General features: G+C 40.9%; 1 long non-coding RNA gene and 1 pseudogene across 1 annotated transcript in view; both read left to right on the forward strand.

Annotated features, from left to right (window-relative positions):
• Positions 1 to 25,472, forward strand: part of LOC144586083 (uncharacterized) — a 51,389-nt gene that overhangs the window by 13,585 nt on the left and 12,332 nt on the right. The window lies entirely within an intron of this gene.
• On the forward strand, positions 15,450 to 15,509 carry LOC144586214 (U6 spliceosomal RNA; annotated as a pseudogene).

Here is a 25,472-nt window from a genome sequence, read left to right on the forward strand (position 1 = left end):
TACTATCACAGTGACTAACAAGCTACACAATTGAAGAATCACATCTAGCCTGAAACCTGACTCCTTGAAATGTGTTCAAATGTGCCCATTTCAGCTATTGATCCAATAACATGGAGACTTTTATTTTATTTTACTGGTGTTTCATTTGCCAGAATACATATATGCATGAAAAGGAGACAAACGAGAGCTTTTGCAGAGAGAATGGTTTCTATTTGTCTCCTGGCGCCAACCCACTTTTGGTCATGCTTCTGCTCATTGCGGAACATCAGTGCTCAGCCTTAACGAAAGACAGATTTTGTTGCCATTTTTAAACCATGTTGGCTCCCTGTTTTTGGTAGATTTGCAAATTTTGGCAGTGACAGCTGATGATCATGCTGCTGGAGTTGAAGTGGTGAGCTACTGCTATTACTGCTGCCATGGAGCATTCGAGGGGACAAGAATTTTCATCCTTACTGAAAACAGAGCTTGGAAAATTTATTATTTTGGACTACAGTTCCCAGAACCCCCTCACAAGCAAGCCGGGTGGGGTATTTTGAAGAGATGTAGTCCAGAAAAGTAACTTTCCCAAGCTCTAATAGAGACCAACAAGGTTCAGCAGGAGGGGTGAGCAATATCTCCATTAACATGCAAGCACATGCGTGCTCACATATACAATGCAAGGATGTGGCTTCTGATTGGCTTACTATCTCATTCATGTGCAAACAGTCAAGAACCCTCCAACATATCTGAATCCAGTTGCAGCTGAACCTCTCCTAAAGCAGCAGTAGGAAATGTTTCTTTTGGGGATAACAGGTCCCAGAATATTCCACTAGTCATGCTGGCTGGGATATTCTGGGGTTCATCGTCCTAAAAAGAAAGACTTCCCATCTTTACTTCTAGGTACTTATCACTACCAGAGACTACAAGAAAAAAGGGGAAGCAGTAGCCTATCCATTGTGCTTGAGTCCAGTACTGTGACATACTGAACATGCTAACATTATTAGGGCTTTACCTCCACAGTTGCTCTCAACCTGCTTAGATATGATCATTGCACCCTCTCCTTTCATGTACATAAAACAAAATGTGCTGCTTATATACCGCCCCATAGTGCTCAAGCGCCTTCTGAACATGTTACCGTTTAATTGTACAAGCTACGCATTGTACCTCCCCACCTGTGAGCTAAGGTATATAACAACCTCAGAAGGATGGAAGGCTGAGTCAAGCTTGAGTCAGCTACCTGAGCCTGTCGGGATTGAACTCAGGTTGTGAACGGAGTCTTGGACTACAATACTGCAGTTTAATAACTGTACCACCAAGTGGAGTGGCAATTGGAACCAATTGTTAACACTGGTGAGGTGATATAATCCCCCTACTCCTGCACCTGAGGCAGCAGATTACCTTACAAAGACTGGGTGTGGCATGTGGGACATATAGCTCTGTCCTCCAGAAAGAAGAACAGCCCAGAGTAGCTTTGCAGGGCATGTGGCTATGTTCTTGCAGACCTCCAAAACAGGGAGAAAACTCTCTGGGTGAGCAGTGCTGCAAAAGAAGAAAGTTTGATTTGGGTGCTGGACTTTGAAGCCTGGATGCCCAGCTCTACTCATTCCCAACGAGTGCCAAGGCAGGGAATCTTGGGAATTTTTTTAAAATTTATGCTGTACTGACCTCCCTCCCAACACTTGACTTCAAAAGGTCCAACCTTGTGGTCTCAGATTTTGGCCCTGAAATCTCAGTGAATGGAATATTGCTCACTTGCAAACCATAACCAGAAGCTGCGGGTCCCCTGTGCCCAATGACAGGGCCAGCTCTGCAGGTCTTGCAACACTGAGTGGCTTAAGTGGTTCCACTGACTTCAGCAAAGCCAAAGGCATGAATGAAGCCTGTGCATATTGCAGCCCCTACTTAGCTATTCTATCCTAGCTTGGCAGGCATCCTTGATCTTCAGCCAAACATACAAAGAGCAGCAATTAGATGAGAAAACACAGTTGAATGGCTGCTAATTAGCCAGTAAAAGAAGTACTATTGTGCAACAACCATTGAATTTGCATCACGCTTGGTTGGATCAAAATGAGCAAGCTTGTTGCATGTAGCATAATGAATGGCAACTATCCCAGCCTCTAGCTAGAACCTTTCTATAAACTTTGCAATTGCTGACTCAAAGCTGATAAGACCATGTTACTCTCCCCTAGACAGGTTTACTGTAAGGAAAACTCACAATCAGAACTCAGTCACTATATACTCTTCTGACTCTGCACACTTTTTTTGCTAACCTTTAGTAAGTACCACAGTGTCAGGTAGGTGGGGCTTGTCAGCCATTGAAGACAGCCCATCTAGGAGAAGGAAAACTCCAATTTCAAACCTCCACTGCCTTGTGGTTATATCCACTCATGGAAAAGGCTTCAGGACTTAACCTTGAGGCAAAATCCGGAGCCGGAGTCCCGAAGGCTGTTCGTGTCGTTCTGCCAACTCCTGCGATGTTGCCGGAACCAGTTGTATTGGCTCTTGCCTTTCCACTGGACCATTTCAGCAATGTGGAGAGGGGGGATTTGCTGCTTGGGTAACAGCCTATCCTCCATATTACTTTACCCAGGCTTCATGCTCTGGAGAGGACACTTCTCGATACAGAGCACGTTACCATAGTCTCTCGAGACTGAAGGATGCCTATGAAGTAAGTACCTGATGGCGTACACTCGAAGAGGTCCATTGCATTGTTTAAGCAACATGAATGCCCCAATGGCTGGTTTGATTGTTTTTTGCCATTGGTTTCTTAACAAAAACCAACAGCAAGATGCTTGCTTAGGTGTGCCTTCAACACTTTGAGACCTTACAAGACCTGGTGAAACCTGAGTTCACCCATTCAAGCTTTTCCTGGTCTACTCTTTTGTCTATCCATCTCTTTATTCCAGGGCTCAGAGCATTTTAAAACAAACTCATTGCATTATTCATTGCTTGTTGGCAACCAAGTTATTGTTACCATTATTATTAATTCAATCATAGAAATTTTTTGCTGTATCACACATTGTTAGCACTTTGCATTGCTATTATCAATGGGGCATAAAAATATAGGGAAATATTCTCATCTTCTATCTATTGGCCAAAATTTGATACGGTATCCTGTAGATATTTATAAAAGACAAAGAATACATCACTTGCCATTTTAAAAGAATGGCATAACCCCCCCCCCCCAAATTCCTGTCAGAATGCCTCTAAAATGCCTTAAAATGTACTTTTTGGAAATAACTAGAAAATGTTATTATTATACATAGCATTAGAGAGAAATTCTTATTGGTTACACTAAAAAATAACTTTGTCACTGCTTGTTACTACTGTAACTTTGTAACTACTTGTTAGCCTTGCTTGTTACCCACAAAATTACTAGCTAGAGAAAACTACTGTACTGTATAGTACTTTACAGTACTTGTATAGTACTTGTAACTACAGTAGCTGCTTCCATCTTCTGATTTGTCCACATCTAAATCAAGGTTTGCCCAAGGTATCTTCCTGATTGAAGTGAAGAATAAGAAGACATCCATCCTGCCATTTCCATGAACAAAAGTTTTTCAACTTTGATCATGGGACAACATGGTGCATACTCCTGAGATCAGCAGGCTAGCCCAGAATGTGCAGGCTAGCCATACAGCTCATTTCTCCAATACCACACCACTGCTTCTTCTGCCCTCATATCTGCTGCCCGAGGGGGCTGCCTTGCTTTGTCTGATGGTGGGACAGGTCCTGACTTGAAGTACAGGACACACGTTGACAAGTGTTTCCCTCCAGGTAGCGTGTGATTTCCCATTCACGTAGCCAATGGTGGAAGATTATAGAGTGGAGGTGCAACAACCTCTGGAGATCTTAGTGGTCTATCCATGCCTAGGTCTGAGCCAATGACATTCCCTGTCTAACCCTATGGTTTCCAAAGTGCTTCTTTTAAGTCAGTGTTCCACAACCTTGGGCCTCCAGATGTTCTTGGACTACAACTCCCAGAAGCCTTCACCACCACCTCTGCTGGCTAGGATTTCTGAGAGTTGAAGTCCAAGAACATCTGGAGGCCCAAGGTCGAGGACCACTGCTTTAAGTGATACTTGAGTTCTCTGAAAGCTTACAAAAGCTTCCTGAGGGAGATATTTGCTAATAAATAATCCCACAACAATCATCCTCCCTTGCAGTGCATAACTACCACAGAGTACCATCAAATTAGAAAGCCTGAAAGCCGTTGATCTAATTTTCACAGCTGGGGATGCTTGATTAGAATGAGAACTCCAGATGGACTTTTGTGTCTGAATCTGAAAGATTTTTACCTAGCTATAAAGCAACCCATGTAATAAAAATTGAATGGGGACTATTGATCAGATGTATCTTTTTCAGATGATTGAATTTGGCGACATACAGCGCGCGCACATGCAAAACAAAATTTAAAAAACAGCAGGATCTTCAAATGCTTGCCCTCTCTGTGATGTTTTGTCTAATGTAATGAATATCAGCAATTTCCCCACCGAGCTTCAACTGGTCCTCAAGGGAAACATTTTCTTCAGGTTCACATCACAGTGCCATTAATCTTAATGACCTGCCTCAAGATCAAATGATTCATTCGAAGACTATTATTCAGAGGGCTAAAAAAATTTAGAGGAATGTTCCGTGAATAATTTTCATAAGTTCAACTATCTTATTCCTGACAGAAACTTCAAGGGTTTTTATACTGTATGTATATGTGTGAGTGCATCTAGGACTTTTGTGGGGCCAGGGGAGCAGCAGATAGTAAAATGTGTATGGTTCTAATATCTTATGACACCTTGTGTGTTTTTATTCTTTGGTAAATCACTTTGGGACTTATTTTGGGGGTGTAAAGTAATATATAAATTTGAAAAATGAAACCAAAATTTAGCTACATATATTCAGATAGTTGTTGAAAGAATATTTTTAATTCTGTTCTCCTGCTTTCATTTAAAAGGGGTTGTGAATTATGTGGCCCCTGACCTGCATGCAGCCACAAATCTATTTCCGCAGTCTCTCAAAACAAACATAAAAACATACAAACAGGGAGTGAGCTAGTGTGGGCTGGTTGGGAACAGCCAGGTTTGATTAGATTGTTTTTACTGTTTACACAGAAATGGCTCCTGCTATTATTCTAAAGTGGTTTAATAAGTCAGCCACTTCAGGATATTGGCAAATTCATCACTTCCCCTGCTTGGCAGAGGGCAGGGGAAGTGTAGAAAAAAATTGCTGTTTATAGACTATTGCTGATGCTTTGCATCCATTATTTTAAAAAATTGAAAAACCTTTTCTTTGCCTTCTCTTCAAAGGCTGTATGAGAAACTGTGGGCAGTTTTTCAACTGGCTCTTTAAGACAAGAAAATACAAAGTTACTGTATTTTTCGCACCATAAGACACACTTTTTTCCACAAAACGGGGGTGGAAAGTCTGTGTGACTTATGGAGCAAAGAAAACAGATTATATTTTCCTGTTTTCTTCTCCTAAAAAATTGTTGCGTCTTATGGAAAGGTGCGTCTTATGGAGTGAAAAATACTATTAATTTTTTTATATAACTGATGTAGTGATTCAGTGATACACATATAATCTTTTTTTTTTAATGTCAGTTTCCCCTACCTTCTTCCAAGCAGGACAAGTCATTAATTGGCATGGTGGAAATGCTCAGAAGGAATTATCCTTCTGACTACATGAAAATGGAAGTTAAAAGATCAAGCAGGAAAATAGATAGGAATTTTGTAAAGTAAGGTTATAATCAGTTAAGCTCCAAACAGTACATTCTGATTTACATTACTTGCATATTTTGATGAACTCTATTGTATTTATTTATTTATTTATTTATTTATTTATTTATTTATTTATTTATTTTGATTTATATCCCACCCATCTGGTATATTCTACCACTCTGGGCAGCTTGTTCTAGTTTTTAAATTATATTTTATAAATTATTTTATCCATTAATTCTACAATTGGGTACTCTTTGGATTATTTTATAATTTTGTATGGTTTTGGCTTTTAAAAATCTGTTACATTCACAAGCTTAATTTTATTTTATTTATTTGATATCTATTTTGCAACATTTCTGATATGTGCTATTGCAAGATGACATGTTGTCTTTTAATAAAAATAAATCTGACACACACACATCCCACAATCCAATCTGATTCTCTAGGTTTAATTAGTGGCATATACCACAAGATGCAGGAAAGAATCTTGCCTAGAACTCCATAGAGCTACTCCCAGTCATTGTCAAGAATACAGCAGCGGTCGGGGGGGGGGGGACAGCCAATGGAGAATATATGGTCCCTCAATTTGAATTTATGAGACCCTCCAACCCCCCCCTTCAAAATGGGTGTGTGGGGGGGGAAACACACAGAACTACCTTTCCATAAAATTATTTATTTGTTCGTTGACATTTCTGTGCCATGTTTCTCCTAATTAAGAGACTCAAGGTACACAATATACAAACAACAAACTAACTAAAACAAGAATAACTTATGGCATTAAAAAAACAACAACCTGGGAGCACCTACAGAGAAGGCTCTCTTTTGTGTTGCTACCAGTCTCTGTCGTGTTGTGACTGAAAAGGCAGTGGGACTGAGGGAAGGGCCTCCCTTGAAGACCTTAAGAGCTAAGAGGGTTCATATGGGGAAAATGGTCCTTCAGATAGCCTGGACCCAAATCATATAGGATTTCAAAAATTCCAGGACCTGCAATTCTGCTTTAAAACAGGATCTCTCCTTGTTTGTTTGTTTGTTTGTTTGTTTGTTTGTTTGTTTTTGGGAGGGGCAAGGGTTGTTAGTGGTGATCCCAAAAACAGAAATGGACATTTGACCTTTTCTGGTCTGTTATTTTGGAGAGGAGATGGCCTGCAGTAGATGAGGGACTTACAGGTATTACTATGAAATTTCTTTACTCCTCAATAGCCCAACAGCAGCCTCTGGTAGTTTCAACTAGCAAACCATTTCATCTTCTACTGTGGCCACCAGTGTGAAATACCAATGAAGAGCTTCACAGAGACATTTCTGACTGAACAATATCGTGATTGTAAACTCAGCAGTGTATTGTTTGCAGCCTGGTGGGGAGCAAATCACCTGTAGCATCTGGCTTTGTAGTGAACATTATCCATCATTTCTATGACTTCGGGTGAATGTTCAGGCAGAGGGCATGATGCCAGACAACACTGCGTGTGCATGTTCCAGTTGAAACTGTTGAGCACAAGTAGATAAACAGCAAGTTCTCTGTTTTGTTCCAAGTATCCATAAAAACAATAATTAATCATTACAACACTTCAGTTGCCACAAGGGAGATTATAGACCCACCTAAGGACTGAAGACAGACAGGAAAGTGATGCAACTTTCCCTTCAGGCCATTCATTAGTGACTCATTTGGGGAGCAGCAGGATTAGAACTCAGAAAACTTAGAACTCCTTCCAAACATATGTTTAGCATTACTGTTGGCTGGATTCAACAGCATTATTTCAATGGGAGGCAAAAGTAGGGGAAGCCAGGTTGGCACAAAACAAGTGCCCAAATCCATTATGAAGCAATCCTTTTATTAACAATAATCAAGTCACATCAAGTCAATTCTGACTTATGGCAACCCTTGCCAGGGCTTTCCAAGTAGAGAATACTCAGCAGTGGTTTGCCATTCCCTTCCTCTGGGGCCATCCTGGGACTGTGCAGCCTGCCCAAGGCCACACAGGCTGGCTCTACTCATAGGAGGCACAGTGGGGAATTGAACTCACAACCCCTAGCTCTGCAGCCAGATACCTAAACCACAGAGCTATCTAGCCCAAAAAAGACACCAAATAGTTTTTGAGAAAACCACCGTTTGATCAAGGGATATGTTACAGAAGCAAGTAGGGAGAAGGGATAAAGAATTGATCCTAAGTTCTTGTCATCTCTGTGTTTTCTTGAGAGGTCACGGAAGTGGCAGAGTGAGGAGACCGCCATGGGCATCATCAGGTAAGGAAACAGCATTATTTCACCAGGATCAAGACGGCCATAAACTGGGGTAAGATAATCTCTTCAAGTGTCAGAGCAGTGGGAGAGGCAGAAAAGCTACAGCTACTCTCAGCTGAGTACTGTCTGAGAAATAGCCTTTTGTTGTGGAATCACCATGTCCTTCGTCCTGCTACATCTCAGCCAGCTGTTATAATGTTGTTTAGTTAGTCGCCCTCACACAGTTCTTTGGTTCTAGGCAGGGTTGATTTGTTTTAAATCATATCATGATTTAAATAAAAGAATAAGGTTTTTTGAGTATTTAAAGTTAATTTTTTTAAATTTTCATAATAATGATTTAAATCAATCTTTTAAAAAACTCGTTGATTTTTATCTATCCTGGTCCTAAAATCAATGACCTTTTTTAACCCCAGAGCCAGACATCAATATAAATAATCCCTGAAATGCAACAGCTCTAGGGAAGGCTCCAGCACAGCAACCAACGGCTTCTTCTTCTTCTTCTTCTTCTTCTTCTTCTTCTTCTTCTTCTTCTTCTTCTTCTTCTTCTTCTTCTCCTTCTTCTTCTTCTTCTTCTCCTTCTCCTTCTCCAATGGCCTCCTCCTCTTCCTCCTCCTTCTGTCCCTCCACATGAGTGCTGGCATGAATACCAGGGGAGTGGTAGGTGGCAGCACCATGAGGATGGTGCTTCTGTTCCCACTTTAGGCTGTAGAAGAAAGTGTGTTGACTAGAAATGGGGATGAACCACCAATGGTTTGTGGTTCATTAAGGTTGACAACCATGACTCACGAAGTTCCCCAGGAATTTCCGGTGAACCATGAATTGGTTCATTGGACTTTCTTTTTTAGGCAGCCTGTGGCTGACCCCCCCCAAGCCCCCAGCCCCTTCCCACCATCCCTCTTTGCCTCATTATCTTGGCCTGCCAGTGGCAGTGGTGACGGCAGTTGAACAGAAACTGCTGTTCCAGCCAGCAAGTCTGCTCTCTCTGCCTCTGCCAGCACCAATCAACTGACTGGTGCTTGCAGAGACAGAGAGATCAGGCTAGCCTGTTGGCACGGTGCTGATCCACTAAACTGCTCTATCTGCCTATGACAAAGCCCATAGGCAAAGAGAGTAAGCTAGCTAGCAGGAACCATGCTGGCATGCGCTCTCTGCCTCTGCGGGCACCAATCAGCTGATCAATGCCCACAGAAGCAGAGAGATCAGACTGCCCTTCCAGAACAACAGTTTCTGTTCCAACGGCCTAGCTTCTATTCCGGCGGCTACAGCAACAGAAGTGGCAACAGAACAAAGCAGGAAGGCGATGGGGGGGGGCAATGGGAAAGAGGTGAGGGGGGCTGTGGGGGCAGATAGAGTGGGCCCGCTGAACAGCTGTTCGGCAGGCACATAGGCAGAGAGAGCAAACTAGGCTGCTGGAACAGCTGTTCTGGCTTGTTCAAAGAACAGCCATTCTGGACCCAAAGCTTGCTCTTTGGGCCCAGGCCAAATGAAGGTGTGAATATGAAGGCTAAATATTTGTCATGTTGTATTAGTTGGGGCCTCCAGAACTGACAAATACAAAGTGATACATATTACACGAATCAGCAATTTTTAAAAAATTCGTTCCCGTGCCTAGTGTCAACCTGGAATGGCAACATAGATAGGCAGCAAGAAAAAAGAAAGACCAAATATGAGATAGATGGATTCTCTCAAGGAAACCACAGCCTTGAATTTACAAGAGCTGAATAGGGCTTTTGAGGTAGGATATTCTGGAGTTCACTCAGTTATAGGGTTGCCATAAGTCAGAGGCGACTTGACCACATATAACAACACACTGTATTTATTTATTTATTGTATTTATACCCCGCCTATCTAGTCATTTTGACCACTCTAGGTGGCTTACAACATAAAGGATAACAAGTTCAAGAAAAATTTATAACAATTAATTAATTAAATGATTCTGCAAGATGGGAAAAATACAGTAGCGATCAACCCTTTGTGGTCCCCATTTCCTTGGGTCTCACAAAGGTACACACGCCCTTTTTGCTGCTACCAGGTATTCTCCTAATACCAATTCATGTCCCACTCAGGAGCTGCCACCCCAAAGGGTCATATAACTTAAGAAGCAGGGGTTTTAATTAAATATTCTTTTATTATTGAACAAATCAAAAGGAAAATCACAATAGAATTGTTTCAGGTGATAAAGTATATTGGATCATGTAGTCAATCACTTTTATTCTGAACTGATGTATGCTTTAAATCAATATCCCATTCCCACTGTCTAAGTGTCCCTTCAATTCCCTAACTGTCACTCCAGCTCTGCCCCTCCTGCTCTATCCTTAGCTCCTCCCCCTTAGCTGCTGTGATGGACAGGCAGGAATGACGTCACCTTTTTGCATTCCGCTACACACGCTATGAATACTAGAACCTTGCTAGGAAAACTCACATGTGCATCAGTAATTACATAAGCAGTTCATGCTCCTGGCAGGCTAAGCGTCACATGACCAGTTGTGCCCAGAGCTATTATAGCTCTGGGCACAATTGGTCATGTGACGCTTAGCCTGCCAAGAGCATGAACATCCTTGGCATCCAGGGCTCTGCTTCACTATTGATTAATCTGGAGTCACATAAGACTGCCATACATTGTGGGGAGGATGGAGCAATGGCGGTGAACACCTGGGCTATCTTGCTAGAGAATTTTTTCCCCAAGAGAATCCTGATTTTTCCATGTACCATAACAAGATTTTTGATGTGGTCTTTACTGTGAATGTCCTTTAAGAGTTGCAATACTGTACCTGTCTAGTCATTCAGGCAAGTCCTATTACGTTCATTGGCATTTACTTCCAGGGGAATGGATAGAAGATTCTTGTACGAATCAATCAAGTTGCAGAATGCATTCCTAACTATCCCTCAAGCCACGCAATTTGTTAAACTTTTTGTGCATTTCTTCTAGGCATCTGCCAGCCATCTGAATTCCAGCAATTGAAATGATGCCAATGGATGCTTCTGTGAACTTTCCCGTAAAGACTATAACACATTTGGAACAAAAATCTAGACCAGCTAGTGCAGGTTTGATATTAATCATGTAGATGGATACCCACTGAAGCAGTACCTTTTACATGGTTAATGCCAAACATCAACCAAAACCTCTTTTTTTCAAAGCTATTATAAATGTAACAGATGTGGAGAGACATTGAGCTCCCTGCCTTTTAATGGTTATGGAGAAGTGGAAATTTCATAGATATTGCTTGTCTTACCATTCAAAGCATTGTTCTATTTTACATGGACAACTAAAACTTCCTGTTCCTGTTTCAATTGCAGCTGTTTAAGTTGTTAGTTTTTTGATATTGTAATTATTTCTTGTCCATTTCAGGAATTTCGATATTCTTTGTCTGCTTGAGCTAGAGTAGATTTTCTGTGCCCTCTTCTCCCTTAGTAAAGAGCAGACATGGAGGAGAAAATGCTGCTGTACTAGTAAGGTGATATCTATATCTACCCAATGAGAAACTGGAAGGCTTGTCCTCATTAGGTGGCCCCAAGCAACCCGTAGCCTTTTTTATCATGATAATTTTACCTAAAAAGGACTGAAGGGTTATCTAGAGACTTAGTAGGAAAACTATCTGTGTCCTGCTTGGCTACTTGGATCATTGTTTTTCAACTACTCTACACTGCTTTATATTCCTTAGTTGTAATATGGCTAATAAATTTATTACAATTTGATTTCATATTGATAGGGAGGATGGCTATCCAGTAAGATAAATGACTGCCACTTATAAGCATCCCAATAGATAACAGGCCACTAAGCCTAATCTTACCTCTCATAGCCGACCACAATACAATTTTCCACAGTTCGTATGATTCCTTCATACTTTCATGGTCCCATGGCCCTCTCAAGACACTGCCCTGAGCTCCCATCATCATCATGAACAACATCAACATGTGGAAAATTGCAGCTCCAGAAACCTTCAACTCCTTACATCTGCCATGTTATGGCCACTCACCTGTTTTCTCACAACTGGTCAAAAAATATTTCACGTACCTTGAAAGCCCGATTAGGGTTGCTATAAGTCTGTTTTGACATGACAGCACAAAACAACAACAAAGATTTAAGAAGGGAAGAACCACTAGTTCAGAGCAGAGGAGAGTATATGCGGTCCATTTCCCAGCCTTTGGAGTTGTGCTAATCCCACCAGACCTTGATCTGTTCCCTCAAGCTACAGATCACCTAGTTATAAGGTACGTACATGTTAGAGGTAAAAATCTTCACTTATTTCACTCCTGTAGGCAAGAACAAGAAGTTTCAAAGGTTTTCTCCCCACCAGAGAAGGTTTTTGAATGCTTGTTCATATCTCCCATTTCAGTGCATTTATTGTAAAACAAAACAAAACAAAAATCACAAAAGTGTTTCTTTTACAAAACTTATATTCAGCACAGAAAATCTGTATTATGCATGACAAAGTTGCACTTTGCACAAAATAAAAGGTTTTCTGTGCAAAATACAATGTTTTCTTGCAAAGCCTGCATGTTTTTTTTTTAATGTTGCTGATTTTTTTAAAGTGCTGGTCTTTTTACTCTCATGTAGGAGTGAAAAGTCTTGTAGCAGATTGTTTTTTATTGGACAGGAAAAATTTTATGATTTCATTAGACTATTACTTCAGAAATCTAAAGTGTGCCCGCCATTACTGATTCATATACTGGGATGCTGTTTGTTTGTTTGTTTGTTTAATATATAATCATAAATCAAATTATAACATTTATACATTTCCCTTTCCCCCCAGTGACCTGAAGATGATATAAATGGCTCTCTTAGCCTGTGAGATACTACAGCTAAGAGAGAATGATTATTCCAAGGTTATCTGGTGTGTAGCAGGACTTAAATCTGGGTCTCCCAAGTCCAACATTCTAATCGTTACACTTTACTGATTTGATTTTCAATCGGCTAACGACTTCTAGTGGCAGATCTTTCACTCTAACACAGAAGCCTTTTCAGTTTCGATTAAGTTTTTGTGAGGCTTTTGTTTGGAATTTGGACATGGGAAATTTTCCAAGGGTTGCTTGAAGTTTTGAAATTAAAAATTACCCCATTTTCATTTATTAAAAAATAAAATTGAAGTGGGTGATGATGGTGGCGGCCATCATAAAGATGCTGGCTGAAGAATACAAATGTGCACACACAGGCAATTTGTTCTCATCCAGGCAAAGGTAATTTCCAAATTCACTTTGATATCCTTTCATCTTATTTATTTTTTAACAAGGTGAGGAGGGGCAAAGGTTAACTAGAAATGCGACAGGAAATGGAACAACAAATAAAAGCTCCAGAACGAAAACAAAACAATAACCTTGCCTCTTCTGTAACCTGATCGTTTACTCCTTCATCCATCAGGGATGTGATCCAACATGTGTGGGAGAATAAGGCCAGGAGGATAGAGTTACATAATCTGTCCCCATGACCATGAAAGGGCTTGGTTTACTGAGAACTGGCTGAGCACCAGGGCCTCAGAGCAAAACACCAACAGGGAGGAGGTGGACTGTCTCCTAATGCAACACCTTTCTTCATCCCCACCCTCAGCCTATAAATACCTTCCCTTAATAACAGAGCAGAATCTTGAATCACTCCAGGTTGTCGTCTTAAACAGGATTTCAAATAGGCTCAGAAGCACAGGGGTGGGTGGGTGTTGGAGGGATGCTGGTGAAATTCCTTTGCTTTCTGGCTGGGATTCCAGGCCCACCAATGGGATTTTTTTTCAACCCCAGCCTTTCCCTATATGTTGGTTCATAACTTCCATCATTCCCAAATGACAAAGTTGTAGTGCAATGCTGCTGCAAAGGATGGGGAAAGTTATTCTACCTACTCTCATAGCTGTTGGTGTATGAATGTTCCTGGTGGGGAGATTGTGTGACTGCATTTCCAGAGCTGGAAATGATATATCTGAATTTCTGGGAACTGTTGTTCAAAACAAGTAAGCTTCCCAGGCCCTCCTTGGTTCTGAGAGCATTCGGTGAACATGTGAAAAGCTCTTGTCACAGTATCTTAGGGCATGTGAAGCAGCCCTCTTTTTCTCCTGAAGTTCAGTCAGTTCTGGAATAAGAGGTTTGCTGGGCTCCTCGTCAGGTCATGACAGAAGATAATCGGGTGGGATATAAATGTATTAAGTATAATACTGAGCACATACAAGTCTGCTCCCAGCATCTCGCTATCCATACACACACACATTCATAAAATCTGTCTTTTGGGGCCTACCCCAGGGTTGAGTCCTGAGCCCAGTGCTCTTCAACATTTTTATTAATGACCTGGATCTGGGGGTGGAGGGACTGCTAATCAGAATGGCAGATGACAAAAAAATTGAGTGAAATAGCTTATACCCTGGGAGACAGAAACAAAATTCAAAAGGATCTAGATAGGCTTGAGTACTAGGCTGAAAAACAGGGATAAATGCAGAGTACTGTACCTAAGAAAACAAAACAAAACACACAGTTACAAGATGAAGGATACCTGGCTCAGTAATACAACAAGTGAGAATGATCTTGGAGTCATTGTAGATCACAAGCTGAATAGGTGCCAACAGTGTGATGTGGCAACAGAAACGGCAAATGTTATTTTAGGCTGCATGAACGGAAGTATAGTCTCCAAATCGCACAAGGTACTAGTTTCCCCTCTATTCCGCACAGGTTAGGCCTCATCTTGAGTACTGTGTCCATACTTCAAGAAGAATGCTGACAAATTAGAACAAGTTCAGAGGAGGACAACAAGGATGTTCAGGGGGCTGGAAACCAAGACCTATGAGGAAAGATTGAAAGAACTTGGCATATTTTTCTTTGAGAAAACAAGACTGAGGGGAGATTATGATAGCACTTTTCAAAGGCTGTCATAGAGAGGAGGGACAAGATCTGTTCTTGATCATCTCAGAGTACAGGGCATGCAACAATGGGATCAACTTACAGAAAGCCAGATTTCAGTTGAATATCAGGAAAAACTTCCTAGCTGTTACAGCAGTATGGCAGTGGAACCAAGCACTTCAAGAGGTGGTGAGTGCTCCAAAACTGGAGGCATACAAGATACCTGGCAGATTGCCTTCTCCCTCCCAGGTCTACCCGAATCACTCAACAAAGCCAGCAGGGATGGCTGAGGGGTCTTATGCCGAGAGAGGCCCGGAAGGAAAGAACAAGAAACTGGGCCTTCTTGGCGGTGGCCCCTCGGCTGTGGAATACGCTCCCAATGGAAATCTGGCTCCCTCGCTGGGTGTTTTTAAAAGTCATTTAAAAACTTGGCTCTTTAGGCAGGCCTTCCCTCCAGTCAATTAATTTATTTTCTGTTGCTGTTTCTTAACTATTTCCATCTTGATAATGTATATATATATATATATATGACTTTGTCTAGACGGGCGGGGTATAAATTCAATAAAAGTAAAGTATGTAAAAAATTTAAACAACCACCTGCCAGATATCATTTGGTTTGTATTCCTGTATTGAGCAGGGAATTGGACTTGATAGACTTATAGGGCCCTTCCAACTTCATTTTTCTATGAAGGCCACCAATTACTCACATTACTATGGCTGCAGATATACTAAAATTGGAAAGATACAGAGAAGATTAGCATGGCCCCTATAGCGTTGTGGTATAGTGGCTAAACTGCAGTATTGCAGCAAAAACTCTGCTCATGACCCAGATTCAACCCCAAGTAGTCAGCTCAACATTCACTCAGCCTTCCATCCTTCCAAGGTCAGTAAATTGAGTACCCAGTTTGCAGGGGCAGGGACAATGTGTAATCTGCATAATTAAAATTGCAAACTGCCCAAAGAGTCTATGGGGTGGTAATATAAGTAATGAGTTCTTCCTCTGACATAGAGTGGAGTCCCATCTGCTGGGATTACTCTGCTCCTGAATTTTGTGTGTTGAGTGTTGGACTGAACTAGGCAGCCTATGGCATTCTCTTCAAGTCTATTTATTGACATAGTGAGTTATATTTATATCCCATCTCTTCTGCATTGAGCTTAAGGAGTCCAGTGTGGTGCACATATGTGCTTACATCAAGTTTTAGGAGGCCTATCAAACTTGCTTAGCCTAATCTACCTTGCATCATTGTTACAAGGATAAACTGGGAAGAAAAGCCATGAGTACTACCTTATCTGATGGGAAGAAAGACAAGATATCAATTAACAGATAAATAAATAAACAGGGCTGTGCAGAAGGTCTCTGGCCTCTTAGAATTGGAGATATGTGGCAAAATATGCTTTCCTTTTTAATTGGACTGTTCGAGGGGTAGGAGCTGTTACTGCTTTTCAATGTATTTAGCCACCATGAGGTTAATCTGAGCAACTCCCTGAGTATACCTTGCAATTCTGTTTGCCTGTTTGTAGTTATCTGTGGTTGGTTTTGCAGAGCTACTTGCAAACAGCACACAGAAAACGCAGCAGCCATAGGAACATAAGAAGGTGAAATGAAACAGAACAAAGTACTTGTGCAAACCAGGCTAAATTTTTGCTATCATTGTAATAAAGTCATTACCACTTCTTTTATGCTGCCATGCTGTTTTGGCTGCAACGGACTTGACATGGCAATATTCTATGCATCTTTACTGAGTTTCCAGGAAAACAAATGCACAATCCATCCTATTTTTACAGGCTTCTGGGAGTAAAACAGGATGCTTCAAAAAAAGGGGGGCAAGAAAAATATGGAATAGGGATAGCACAGTGTATTGGAATGTACAGCTAGGGGCAGGAATTTGAATGCTTATTATGCCTCCAGGAGGAGAGGTCAACCATGATGATTCAAAGCATGTGGGGCTGATGGGGCAACATGCCCTGTGACCTGCGCAACTTTGAGGAGTTTGCTGGCCAACAGAAGAAGAGGAAGAAGAAGGAGAAGGGACCCAGGTTGATGCCCAAGAGGAGCTCCTGCTGCATGAGGGAGCTGGGAGGGCTATGTGATGTTGCTCCACTCAAAGGACCACTGCTGACTGATTTCAGAACCTCCCTCCTGTCATCATCCTCAGAAGGAAAGGACCAGGGGGAAGAGAAGGGCTGAGTAGCCAAGATTCATATCAAGAACAATACAAGCCCTCTTTCAGCCAGGCAAAGTCTCATGTTGATGGATTTGAACTGTAGGAACACTTAGTGAAGATACTTGAGGCTCTCACTAAGGGAGAGGATGCCCAAGAACTGATATGTACCACTCAACCTTCTTCTTCCAAAGCTGCAGGGATTCTGCAAAGCTCTAGTGCAACTGTAAATCCATATGTTTAAACTCTGAACTTGAGCCCATGGAGTTTCTGCCAGGGAACCCAGCCCTTGCTTGCTCTGCAGTGCTGGAGGGTGGCCACGCCCACACTAGGTCTCTTTGTTCTAAGCCCAGGGCTTGAAGGGTTACAGTATTGGCCCTCTCAGACCAATACTGCTTGCATTAATAAGCAGTGGCAAGACTGAGTGGTGGAATCAAATAGCAAGCAAGGCAATGTGTATCGTGCTAATTAATACAAAGAAGAGCTCATTAACTTTATATAATACTGTACAGTGGAATCTCGACTTATGAACTTAATCCGTATTGGAACGGTGTTTGTACATTGAAACGTTCGTAAATCGAAGCAAAATTTCCCATAGGAATGCATTGAAGACCATTTAATCCGTTCTGGCTGTTTTTCGTTCTTATCTAGAGGTGCTGTTTGCAAGTAGAAACATTAGTTCCCATAGGAACTAATGCAAAGCCGGTTAATCTGTACTCTACCACTATGGAGAGAATTTTTCTTCTTTTGACCTAAGATGAATTTCAAAAAAAGGGCAGGAAAGGAGGGAGGGAGGGAACACCTACTAAACACAACACCTTTTAACCCAAGCACATTTTAAACAAAACCAAGCACCTTTTAGCTTTAAAAAAGGGCAGGAGAACACCTTTTAAACAGAACACAATTTTTCCGTTCATAAGTCGAAGCTCTGTTTGCAAGTCAAAGTCAAAATGTTTGTGGGTGGGGACGTTCATAAGTCGAGGTTCCACTGTACATAAATTACTCTGCCCAGATTTGGACGACCTGGAATATGGCAAACCGACCCAGGCTTTGCATCTTTAAGTGAAACCAATTAGAAAATTAAGAAAAATTTTAAAAAATCTTAAATCTAGCTGTTAGCATCAACTAAAGAAGACTCACTTAATAACAATAACAATATTTTTACCCCACTTTTCTCCTCAAAAGGATCCAAGGCAGCTTACCTGATTAAAAAGACAATATCTAAAAGCTAAAAACAGTAAGTATACAAATATTTTAAAAATAATTAAACAAGTATTATATTAAAAACCAATACTAAAAATACATTTACAAGCAACAGAGCATAATTAATTGCTAAATAGGAAGTCTACACTTTTGTAATCCGGCTGATTCAATGGATCTACTCTAGTGTGAAGTAGCAACTTGATTTACACCAAAGAATGCATAAAAGTTCATTTTTCCCCCTATTCCTTCTCCTCAAAACACACCAGGAGCCTATTTATGGGACTCTCTGAAAGAACATGTTTGGGGATAAGGAAGTATATGGGAAATCACAATTTCACTGCCCCCCCCAACATGTCATTTAGAATTAAATGTCTTAGCTATATTGATGAAAACAAAATTGTGACAGTGAGGATGGAAAAGGCTGTCAAACCATTACCAAAATATGTAAGGCCTCACTTTTAATTATTGATTTACTAGCAGATTAGATCTTATTGCCTGCCAACAGCCTCACCTTTCCACTCCTTAAGGTCAGTATAAATCAAAAGGAGTCAGATGATCTTCGACTGGTCACAGCCACCGCTAACCCTTTCATAAGAAAATCTTGTTTTCCCACCCTAAAAACCAAAAATAAAAAACGCCAAGAAAACAAAAACCCATCAAAAAAAAAAAAAACCAGCAAGACTGTGCTCAATAAAGAAACCATTATTAACTCTAAAGAGCCAAATTTCCTGGGTTTTTTTTTAACAGGAAAGTAATATTCCAGGAAAAAGCTCCAATATTGTTTTCTTTGTGAAATAAAGAAGAAAATGAGTGTTAGAAACACAAGCTTGCTTATAGGTTTCCAATATGAATGAAACCTTCCAGGATCTGTACTTGAAGTATTAACCAGATCCAGCAGTACAAAATGGCATTTGTCAGGTTCAATTTAGCTGCCTCCACTGGACAAATGTCTGCTAAGCTGACAAAATACAGGCATATATGGCCTTCCCTGCCCCCAAGGCATTGTCTGATTATTTTAGAAGACCTGCATACCGCAATATTCATGGCTGGCCCATCAAAATTACCAAATGGCACACTTATTCCAGCTGCTCTTTTTGCAAAAGGAAACAAGGAGGTGAACTTGAGAAAGTTACCTTTCTGGATTACAGCTCCTCAAATCCTTCCAGCAGCATCCCTTAGCTGGCTGGGCCGATTGCCAGAATCAGCCCAACCAGCGTTCTCTAACTGGCCATGCCACTTGGGATCAGAGAAGGTGTACTCAAGACAAGTAACTTTTCCAGGTGGTGGCAAGGAAGCAACCATGGGCATCACAGTGATTACTGCTCAGAGCCAACAACTTGCACTGGTGGAGAAATGGCAGAGGTATTGCACTTTTACCAGGAATATTGAGGTAGTAAATAAACCATCATGCTCACTGGTTAGTGAAACCCCTCTGTACCAATGCAGTTTGCTCTCATCAGCGTGGGTTAGGAACTGCCCTAACGTCACAGAGCAAGGTATCCTCACCAGGTAGCCAATCCTATCTGAAAGAGCATTAAATGGTTATTTGCAGGCCAAAAACCTGTTGCTTACCATTGTTAGAATCAGCCCATTTAATCAATGGGGATTTGGTGAATCAACATTTCCATAAGCTCCATTGATTCAAATGGGTCTACTCTAACTGCTGTTTAGCATAACAAGTTGCAGTTAGAGTAGGCCTGTTTGAAACATGGGGCTTGCAGAAGATTTCACTTATTGCATTGCTATTGAATAAATGGGTCTGATCTAGTACAATTTACTACATGAAACAACAGGATTTTGGCCACAGCGTTATTGGGGTGGGGGATTACTTGGTAGTGGCTGGTGAGGCTGTGAATCCACTGTGGTTTTAGTTTTCATGTTACAAGAGGTATCCATTGTGCTGCACCTATTTTAGGGACAGGGTTCGGCTTTTTACACAGCTCTTATAAAGATTAAAAATCTAAAACCCAGAGTGCATTCACAGCATCTACACGCCCCCACCCCTGTAATCAGCAGCCACCAGTAGGATAGTTTTTGTGAGATTTTATGTTTTTTGTGCCTAAAATACTTGGCTGGGTGTGGGTGCTAAGGACTTTGACATGCGGGAGGTACTATTTGCCTCAGGCAGCAAGATGACTTACGACTCTATTCACATGTTTAAAGGATGCAATGGATGCTACCCCATTGACTGCTCCATCCTAATGGTTTCTGATTAGGATGGTGATGCCACTCATTCTTCAATAGCCTGGTAAACTGCTTCACTCTCCACCATTGTATCCAATTCCATGCCAGTTCCATGGAACCTGCTGGTAGTTGTTGGCTGTGATAGTACACTGGATGAAGGCTTTGGTATAAGCATCTTTGTAGCCCTATTCAGTCAATACACACCCAGTTGTTGCTTGGAGAATAGCAACTAGCTTCTCCCCTCCCCTCCCTCTTGCCACTTTCTCCACACAGAGAGCAACATGTCTGATGAGGAGAAATGTCTGCACATATATAGGTTCTGCATGTACACAAGAGTTTTAGAAAATCTGGATTCTCTGCTCATAGGTAAAGCCCACAGACAAGCAGGAGTTTCTCCAGACATTTTACTCTCCATGTAAAAAAGACAACAACAAAGAAATGATGGGCTAGTTGCTCCTCACCTGGTAACAACCAGGTAGATAATGACAGAATGGGGCTTGGGTTATTTTTAAATATTAGTGTGCCTTGCAGAGTGATTTATAAAAATGCCATTTTGATTGGGCCTGAGAAGTCTATGCCACCTTTAAAAACAACAATTAAGCAGCGAATTGTGCGTAAGCTTTTATGAGCAGTAGCCCATTTTGTCAGATGCTTATGTTACAATAAATTGTTGAGCCATGCATAATACAAGATTCTTTGCATGTTTTTGCTGTAATAGAATAACATGGCTATCATATTCAGATTAATGTTACAGTTCAAGATGTAATATTTTCCCCTTCTATTTCTCTTGCTCCCCAAGTGACAACAACAGCTTCTCAGAAAGTGATTGCCGAGACATTTTGCAATCAAGTCTATACCTTGATTGCATATTCCCTGTGCTAACATAGACAACAGCAGCTCATTTATTGGTCTCACTGAGCATCTATATGAAAATGTCAGAAATGCTCTCTAATGTGTCCCTGCAGACCTGTACCCATTCCAGAGCATAAGGGCTGTTAAATATAGGAGTCTACACATCACTCTTCCCTTTCCTTCCTGCTTGATTTGGGAGTTTCTTAGGAAATAAAGAGATATTTCTTTTATTTCATAAATATGCTGTTTGCATTGGAGCCTTTATGGCAGATGCTTATAAGTGAAGGGGAGAAAGCCCAAAATATTCCATACTGCACTTATAGCTTTCATAAATGATGCAGTATAGCAGAGGTGCAGAACCTGTGGTCCTCTACTTGTTAGATTCCAGTTCCCATCACACATATCCATTAGCCATGCTGGGTGGTCCTAAAGGGAGGTGGAGTCTATTATCATCATCCTCATCAAAATAAATTAAGATTTCTATCAAACTTCTATGTTGGAAATTTCCAAGCAGCTCATAACATACCAATCAATAGTTGAGTGCAACAATCCAAAAATAATAAAAACAGTTACAAGGACCCATTACTGTTTGTGTGGAACAGGTGGTTGAATGTAAGTTTCTTGGGACTATCATAACAAATGACCTGACTTGGAGTGCAAACACCGCTGTGTTAATCAGGAAGGCACAACAACGGTTGTATTTTCTAAGGATTCTTAGAAAGCAACAATTGACTGAGAGTTTGTTAATCACCTTCTATCGGAGTTCGATTGAGAGCCTATTATCCTACTGTCTCTGTGTATGGTTCACGAGCTGCACAGTGGCAGAGAAAAAGGCAATTCAAAGGGTGATTAAGACGGCCCAAAACATCATTGGCTGTTCACTCCTCTCTTTGGAAGAATTGTATAAGAACAGATGTAAGAGGAAGATATCTAACATACTGAAAGACTCCTCTCATCCGGGATATCAGCTCTTTAAACTATTACCATCAGGAAGGAGATTCAGGGTATTGAAAGCAAGGACAAGCAGATTCAAGAACAGTTTTTACCCAAGTGCAGTATTGCGTTTAAATGTGGGGCCATAGGTTTTTGGTGGAATTTTAATTGCTGAGAGAAAACGGGGTATCTATATTTGGATGGTGAAAGTTGTGTATATTTTAACTTTTTTTTGTAGTGTTGTCCAGTTTTACCTTGGGGAAGAGCACCTCATTTCGTTGCACCCACTTGTGAGCGCAATGACAAATAAATTTCTTATGTCTTATGTCTTATGTCTTACTTCATTAGATAAATGCACAATAATACAATATTGAATAAAATAAATAATGTTGGTATGCATCTCCACATCTCATTTGTAACATCCTTCCTCTCATCGCTCATCTTGCACAGACAAGCCAAATGGGTGATGCTCAGTATTTTGAGGTCAGTATCTCCACCCTTCCAGCACTATTGCCAGTCGACAACTCAGTCAGGCGCCAATACCATGGGTTGTGCCCCCTAAAAAAAACCTCTGCCCCTTCAGTATCTCCAACACCAGCCTTCCAGCACTCTCTCTACTCCAGAGTGATAAGGTGGGGCAAACCAAATGGGTACAGCTCAATCTCTAGGTGTCAGGTCTCCTGTCAGCATCCTTGCAGCATCTGGAGGGCTAAACATTCTCCATCATGACATTATTGGTTTGCATGTCGTTGTTGTTTAGTCATTTAGTCATGTCTGACTCTTTGCGACCCCATGGACCAGAGCACACCAGGCCCTCCTATCTTCCACTGCCTCCCAGACAATTTCACACATTACTGGAAAGATAAACTACATTTTTTTGGTTGTTCTGGGTTTTTTGGACTCTTTGGCCGTGTTCTGAAGGTTGTTCTTCCTGACGTTTCGCCAGTCTCTGTGGCCGGCATCTTCAGAGGAAAGCAACCTGTACTTCAGAGGACAGCAACCTGTACATTTTTTTCCACCACATCTTTCAGTTGTAATCCCTGGAAAGGCTATTCTATGAGGGGGAAAAACTCTTTCTGAGCAGATAGAGGGCCTTACTTAATTGTATTAAAGCTGCCACCAGCCTTTTATCCTTCTCATACAACAACAGAAGCATACCTGTTGTGGGAATATATTTCTCTTCCTGTGACAAAGGGTGTGTAGGCATCCTTCAGTCTCGAGAGACTATAGTAACGAGCTATAGAGGACTTGGAACAGCATCTAGTGTGGCTGAGAAGGCCAATTCGAGAGTGACAATCCCTTCCACACTGGAGAAAAATACAATCTGTCCCCTGTCCAGCTCCCTGATTTTGCTGCTTTCGGGACAAGGAAACTCAGTAAACAAAAACCAAAGCTCTAAAAGCTGGACTTTCTCTTTCTTAACTGAGGTAGTTTCTGGTGTATGTGTAGAGCAGGAAAGGCAGACTAGATTTTACTGAAGAAAAAGTCAAGCTTTATTATATATTTAGAAAAAGATTAGAAAAGAACCTTTAAAAAGGTGAGTGCAAAAGTGGAACAATATCACAGGGCTTCTTCCTTAGGCATAACGTAATTAATAAATTCATGCAAACGTTTCTTCAATGAATGCAACATACATTCCCCACATGTTTAACTGATGGTCCCTGGCTTACTCAGAACCATGTTATATACTGCCTTTCTCCCCATAGGGGACCCAAGGTGGCTTGCCACAACTAAAACTATAAAACAAAACAATTAAATATATATCAAGATTAAAAAACAAGATTTAAAACAATTTTAAAATAGTATTAAAAATACATTTTAAAAGCTGTAAGTTAATAAACAACGCATTTCTGAGAAACCTGTTGCTTAAAAGCCTGCCTGAAAAAGAAGGTCTGTGCCTGATGATGGAAGGACAAGAGAGAGGTGGCCAACCTGGTTTCTTGGAAAGGAGATTCAAAAGCCTGGGTGCAGCCACTGAGATGGCCCTGTATCATATTTTCACCAGACATGCTTGGAAGGGTGGAAGTGCCAAGGTTTTTGAGCTCAGTGCATGCTGCTTTGAGATTCATTGTGGATCTCAAATATTCTAGATTGTGAACTCTTCGGGGTTTTTTGATCCACTAAATTCTGTAAAGCTAGGATGTGAAGGAGGTTGGTCACGTTTTGTGGCAAATCACCAATAATTTATAGGAACAGATAAAGTGCCATTATTCCCTGGTAGCATATTACGTACTTATGATTAGAGTGGCTACTTCACTGTCTGAAAAACTTCAAAGAGATCCTGTGCTAAAGAAAATCAGAGCTGAAGACCAATCACAAAACAGAGCAAACTAATTCGCGAAGGCTTCAGAACACAGCCAAAGAGCCCAAAAAACCCACAACAACCAGGAGCAAACTAACTTCACAATCCCAGTGGAGGGAGAAGCTCCTGCTGTGAGACGCAAAATCAGCCCTTAAGGATTTTATTCTTCTAATGACTGATTCAATTTGGGATACGGAGTGTCATGGATAGAGTGAAGGACTAATATTCAGGGAGCAGTCTCAGCCTCAATGATCATCATCAGTATACTATTGGGAATACTGTTCAGTTTCTTAGTCCAGCTCTGATTGTCTGTTTGTATTAGAACGCCTGATGTCTAGTTATTCCCATGTTGATATGTACGTAAACAAATGCAACAAATAATTGATGCTGCACCATGAACCAGTTTTTTTGCCTAGCTGTTGTTGATTTCTAACAGCAAAACAGATACCTGAAGATAGAAGAAGATACCTGAAGACAGATAGATACCTGAAATCTGCCCACTCCAGGATAAAGTACTATATAGAAGTGATGGTATAACAATAGCAGCCACATTTTTCTCTACCTAGTGTTTGCACTGTAGTCATGCACAGAGAAACTGAATTTCATCATTCCCACTAACAGCATACTAGGGCAGCAAAGATGTATGAGCAAAGGCAATAGTCAAGCAAAGTGCAAGGGACTTTGCTTGACTATTGGGGAAAATATTGTTGAAGCAATGGAACACAACATTTTTTCCAGTTGGAAAAAAAGTAGTTTGATTTGAAAAGTCTTATACAGCAGAATTTGCATTTTGAGGAAAGACAGCTTGGTCCCATATAACAATTAAGGAATATGTAATCATTCTGAGATTTCTGTGAAGAAAGGAAAAATATAAAGAGCAGTCAAATCTGGAGGATGATACTGACGCCAGAGGGCACCAAAACCAGCACTTTCATAGTGCTCTTGTGGAAGTTGCTGAAAACTACAAATAGATTTTTAAGAAAAATAATGTTCTTGGGTCTAGCTACCGAAGATTTGAAACAGACTTCTATATGGATGTAAAAATAGTCTTTTTACTTACAGAGCCTTTGTTTTTTTTATCCCTTATTAATTCAA

The sequence above is a fragment of the Pogona vitticeps genome, chromosome 1 (genome assembly GCF_051106095.1).
Source record: "Pogona vitticeps strain Pit_001003342236 chromosome 1, PviZW2.1, whole genome shotgun sequence".
Taxonomy (NCBI): domain Eukaryota; kingdom Metazoa; phylum Chordata; class Lepidosauria; order Squamata; family Agamidae; genus Pogona; species Pogona vitticeps.